We start from the raw sequence: 6,152 nt of genomic DNA, 5'->3' as shown, positions 1-6,152 counted from the left end.
TTTGAGCACCTTTATCTTGACAGTCTTGGCCTTCAGGTCCAAAAAGTTACTTTATTCGCTACACGGTGCTGCTGCTTCTGTTCCCGTCCGGCTGCCACCAGTCCATCATCTAACACTCATCTCCTCCTTCCTTCTTTCTCCTATACAAGTTTTGTGGGTACAATCAGCACTGTAGTTGTTGACTGAGTACCCTCTGACTATCTCTAGGGCCGGGACGATACAAGTATTGCGATACTCGTTAGTATCGTGGAAAGAAAACCAAACAGGAACTGGATTTAAGTTATTTGTTGGAAACAAGCGTCATCATGTTGTCATCTAGTCACATTTGTTGATTTTCCAAGCTATAGCACAAAACATTTTTTACATACGTCAGGTTTTTCAAGGACCAAAGAGTTTGGTCTGCTTCGTGTTTTCATTTTTGACATGGAAAAAACATTGTGATACTGGTATGGTCACAGCCCTAACCATCTCATTATATGCTTGGTTAAACGTCACTTATGATTATTTCTGCCTGAACGATTGCCTGAGGCACACTGTCACACTTGAGACCTGAACTCCTTCAGCACATAACACCGACTTAGACTTGTTGATGACTTTCAACTTGATGTGCTGAATAGACAGTGTGTGTGAATTCTGGTTCCAGCTTTAGCCTCAGGTTCTGACTAACAATGGAAGTAGGGGTAGCTGCTTGTGAACATACACAAATAACTGATAGACAACACAGTACTCATTATGGCTCCTTAAATGTACACCCCTCTGCCTGTCTGTGACCAACCATCAACATGGATAACCATTGTCCGCCCTTGCCTTCTGACCTGTTTCAGTCAATAGCAGCCTTCTCCGTGTTTCAGGCAGACAGGCTATCAGTCTATCAGGTCTAGGTCAGTAGGCCAGTCTTTCAGCTGTCCGGGTGGCTCGTCTCAGACGATCCCGCAGTTGGAGAAGCCGGATGTGGAGGTCCTGGGCTGGCGTGGTTACACATGGTTTGCGTTTGCGAGACCGGTTGGGTGTACTGACAAAATCGCTAAAACGACGTTGGAGGCGGCTTATGGCAGAGAAATGAACATTCAATTATTTGGCAACAGCTCTGGTGGACATTACTGCAGTCAGCATGCCATTTGCAAGCTCCCTCAAAACTTGAGATACCTATGGCATTGTATTGTGTGACCTAACTACCTTGTATTGTCCCTAGCACAAGGTGCGTATTGATCATGCTTTTTAATCAGCTTCTTGATATGCCACACCTGTCAGGTGGATGGATTATCATGGCAAAGGGGAAATACTCACTAACAGGGATGTTAACCAATTTATTCATAAAATTTGAGAGAAATAAGCTTTTTTTTTTTTTTTTTTTTGAATTTGACCCCTTTTTTCTCCCCAATTTCGTGGTATACAATTGTTGTAGTAGCTACTATCTTGTCTCATCGCTACAACTCCCGTACGGGCTCGGGAGAGACGAAGGTTGAAAGTCATGCGTCCTCCGATACACAACCCAACTAAGCCGCACTGCTTCTTAACACAGCACGCATCCAACCCGGAAGCCAGCGGCACCAATGCGCCGGAGGAAACACCGTGCACCTGGCCACCTTGGTTAGCGCACACTGCGCCCAGCCCGCCACAGGAGTCGCTGGTGCGCGGTGAGACAAGGACACCCCTACCGACCAAGCCCTCCCTAACCCGGGCGACGCTAGGCCAATTGTGCATCGCCCCACGGACCTCCCGGTCGCGGCCGGTTACGACAGAGCCTGGGCGCGAACCCAGGGACTCTTTTTTTTTTATTGCTGGGAGATTTTATTTCAGCTCATGAAACATGACACATGTTTGCATGTGTCTGAAAATAGCTCTGCAGCGATGCTCCTCATCCAACCTGAAAGAACTTGAGGATCTGCAGAGAAGAATAGGAGAAACTCCCCAAATACAGGTGTACCAGGCATCATACCCAAGAAGACTCAAGGCTGTAATCGCTGCTAAAGGTGCTTCAACAAAGTATTGATTAAAGGGTCTGAATACTATGTAAATATTAACATTTTTTTTACATTTTAGATTGATGAGGGGGAAAAAAACCATTTTAATCGATTTTAGAATAAGGCTGTCATGTAGCAAAATGTGGAAAAGGCAAGGGGTATGAATACTTTCCGAAGGCCCAGGCTGTTAGCCAGCCTGCCAGCATAGTGGAGTCTGCCACTAGCACAGTCAGTGTAGTCAGCTCAGCTATCACCATTGAGACCGTGTCTGTGCCTCGAACTAGGTTGGTCAAAACTAAACATGGCGGTGTTCGCCTTAGCAATCTCACTAGGATAAAGACCTCCTCCATTCCTGTCATTATTGAAAGAGATCATGATACCTCACATCTCAAAATAGGGCTACGTAATGTCAGATCCCTTACTACAAAGGCAATTATAGTCAATGAACTAATCACTGATCATAATCTTGATGTGATTGGCCTGACTGAAACATGGCTTAAGCCTGATGAATTTACTGTGTTAAATGAGGCCTCACCTCCTGGCTACACTAGTGACCATATCCTCCGTGCATCCCGCAAAGGCGGAGGTGTTGCTAACACTTACAATAGCAAATTTCAATTTACAAAAAAAAAAATGACGTTTTCGTCTTTTGAGCTTCTAGTCTTGAAATCTATGCAGCCTACTCAATCACTTTTTATAGCTACTGTTTACAGGCCTCCTAAGCCATATACAGCGTTCCTCATTGAGTTCCCTGAATTCCTATCGGACCTTGTAGTCATAGCAGATAATATTCTAATCTTTGGTGACTTTAATATTAACATGGAAAAGTCCACAGACCCACTCCAAAAGGCTTTCGGAGCCATCATCGACTGAGTGGGTTTTGTCCAACATGTCTCTGGACCCACTCACTGTCACAGTCATACTCTGGACCTAGTTTTGTCCCATGGAATAAATGTTGTGGATCTTAATGTTTTTCCTCATAATCCTGGACTATCGGACCATCATTTTATTACGTTTGCAATTGCAACAAATAATCTGCTCAGACCCCAACCAAGGAACATCAAAGTCGTGCTATAAATTCACAGACAACACAAAGATTCCTTGATGTCCTTACAGATTCCCTCGGTCTACCCAAGGACGCCAGAGGACAAAAATCAGTTAACCACCTAACTGAGGAACTCAATTTAACCTTGCGCAATACCCTAGATGCAGTTGCACCCCTAAAAACTAAAAACATTTCTCATAAGAAACTAGCTCCCTGGTACACATAAAATACCCAAGCTCTGAAGCAAGCTTCCAGAAAATTGGAACGGAAATGGCGCCAGACCAAACTGGAAGTCTTCCGACTAGCTTGGAAAGACAGTACCATGCAGTACCGAAGAGCCCTCACTGCTGCTCGATCATCCTATTTTTCTAACTTAATTGAGGAAAATAGGAACAATCCGAAATTCCTTTTTGATACTGTCGCAAAGCTAACTAAAAAGCAGCATTCCCCAAGAGAGGATGGCTTTCACTTAAGCAGGGATAAATTCATGAACTTCTTTGAGGAAAAGATCATGATTATTAGAAAGCAAATTACAGACTCCTCTTTAAATCTGCGTATTCCTTCAAAGCTCAGTTGTCCTGAGTCTGCACAACTCTGCCAGGACCTAGGATCAAGAGAGACGCTCAAGTGTTTTAGTACTACAGTGCCTTGCGAAAGTATTCGGCCCCCTTGAACTTTGCGACCTTTTGCCACATTTCAGGGGCGGCAGGGTAGCCTAGTGGTTAGAGCGTTGGACTAGTAACCGGAAGGTTGCGAGTTCAAACCCCCGAGCTGACAAGGTACAAATCTGTCGTTCTGCCCCTGAACAGGCAGTTAACCCACTGTTCCCAGGCCGTCATTGAAAATAAGAATTTGTTCTTAACTGACTTGCCTGGTTAAATAAAGATAAAAAAACATAAAGATATAAAACTGTATTTTTTTGTGAAGAATCAACAACAAGTGGGACACAATCATGAAGTGGAACGACATTTATTGGATATTTCAAACTTTTTTAACAAATCAAAAACTGAAAAATTGGGCGTGCAAAATTATTCAGCCCCTTTACTTTCAGTGCAGCAAACTCTCTCCAGAAGTTCAGTGAGGATCTCTGAATGATCCAATGTTGACCTAAATGACTAATGATGATAAATACAATCCACCTGTGTGTAATCAAGTCTCCGTATAAATGCACCTGCACTGTGATAGTCTCAGAGGTCCGTTAAAAGCGCAGAGAGCATCATGAAGAACAAGGAACACACCAGGCAGGTCCGAGATACTGTTGTGAAGAAGTTTAAAGCCGGATTTGGATACAAAAATATTTCCCAAGCTTTAAACATCCCAAGGAGCACTGTGCAAGCGATAATATTGAAATGGAAGGAGTATCAGACCACTGCAAATCTACCAAGACCTGGCCGTCCCTCTAAACTTTCAGCTCATACAAGGAGAAGACTGATCAGAGATGCAGCCAAGAGGCCCATGATCACTCTAGGTGAACTGCAGAGATCTACAGCTGAGGTGGGAGACTCTGTCCATAGGACAACAATCAGTCATATATTGCACACATCTGGCCTTTATGGAAGAGTGGCAAGAAGAAAGCCATTTCTTAAAGATATCCAAAAAAAGTGTCGTTTAAAGTTTGCCACAAGCCACCTGGGAGACACACCAAACATGTGAAAGAAGGTGCTCTGGTCAGATGAAACCAAAATTGAACTTTTTGGCAACAATGCAAAACGTTATGTTTGGCGTAAAAGCAACACAGCTGAACACACCATCCCCACTGTCAAACATGGTGGTGGCAGCATCATGGTTTGGGCCTGCTTTTCTTCAGCAGGGACAGGGAAGATGGTTAAAATTGATGGGAAGATGGATGGAGCCAAATACAGGACCATTCTGGAAGAAAACCTGATGGAGTCTGCAAAATACCGGAGACCGGGACGGAGATTTGTCTTCCAACAAGACAATGATCCAAAACATAAAGCAAAATCTACAATGGAATGGTTCAAAAATAAACATATCCAGGTGTTAGAATGGCCAAGTCAAAGTCCAGACCTGAATCCAATCGAGAATCTGTGGAAAGAACTGAAAACTGCTGTTCACAAATGCTCTCCATCCAACCTCACTGAGCTCGAGCTGTTTTGCAAGGAGGAATGGGAAAAATGTTCAGTCTCTCGATGTGCAAAATTGATAGAGACATACCCCAAGCGACTTACAGCTGTAATCGCAGCAAAAGGTGGCGCTACAAAGTATTAACTTAATTAAGGGGGCTGAATAATTTTGCACGCACAATTTTTCAGTTTTTGATTTGTTAAAAAAGTTTGAAATATCTAATAAATGTCGTTCCACTTCATGATTGTGTCCCACTTGTTGTTGATTCTTCACAAAAAAATACAGTTTTATATCTTTATGTTTGAAGCCTGAAATGTGTCAAAAGGTCGCAAAGTTCAAGGGGGCCGAATACTTTCGCAAGGCACTGTATATCTCTTGACACAATGATGAAAATAATCATGGCCTCTAAACCTTCAAGCTGCAAACTGGACCCTATTCCAACTAAACTACTGAAAGAGCTGCTTCCTGTGCTTGGCCCCCCTATGTTGAACATAACAAACAGCTCTCTATCCACCGGATGTGTACCAAACTCACTAAAAGTGGCAGTAATAAAGCCTCTCTTGAAAAAGCCAAACCTTGACCCAGAAAATATAAAAAACTATAGGCCTATATCGAATCTTCCATTCCTCTCAAAATTTTTAGAAAAGGCGCAGCAACTCACTGCCTTCCTGAAGACAAACAAGGTAAACAAAATGCTTCACTCTGGTTTTAGACCCCATCATAGCACTGAGACTGCACTTGTGAAGGTGGTTAATGACCTTTTAATGGCATCAGACCGAGGCTCTGCATCTGTCCTCGTGCTCCTAGACCTTCGTGCTGCTTTTGATACCACATTCTTTTGGAGAGATTGGAAACCCAAATTGGTCTACACGGACAAGTTCTGGCCTGGTTTAGATCTTATCTGTCGGAAAGATATCAGTTTGTCTCTGTGATTGGTTTGTCCTCTGACAAATCAACTGTACATTTCGGTGTTCCTCAAGGTTCCGTTTTAGGACCACTATTGTTTTCGCTATATATTTTACCTCTTGGGGATGTCATTCGAAAACATGTTTTTTTTT

The sequence above is a fragment of the Oncorhynchus mykiss genome, chromosome 9, assembly GCF_057628025.1.
Source record: "Oncorhynchus mykiss isolate SJ-2025 chromosome 9, ASM5762802v1, whole genome shotgun sequence".
In the NCBI taxonomy this organism is placed as follows: Eukaryota; Metazoa; Chordata; class Actinopteri; order Salmoniformes; family Salmonidae; genus Oncorhynchus; species Oncorhynchus mykiss.
This window is presented reverse-complemented; position numbering follows the sequence as displayed.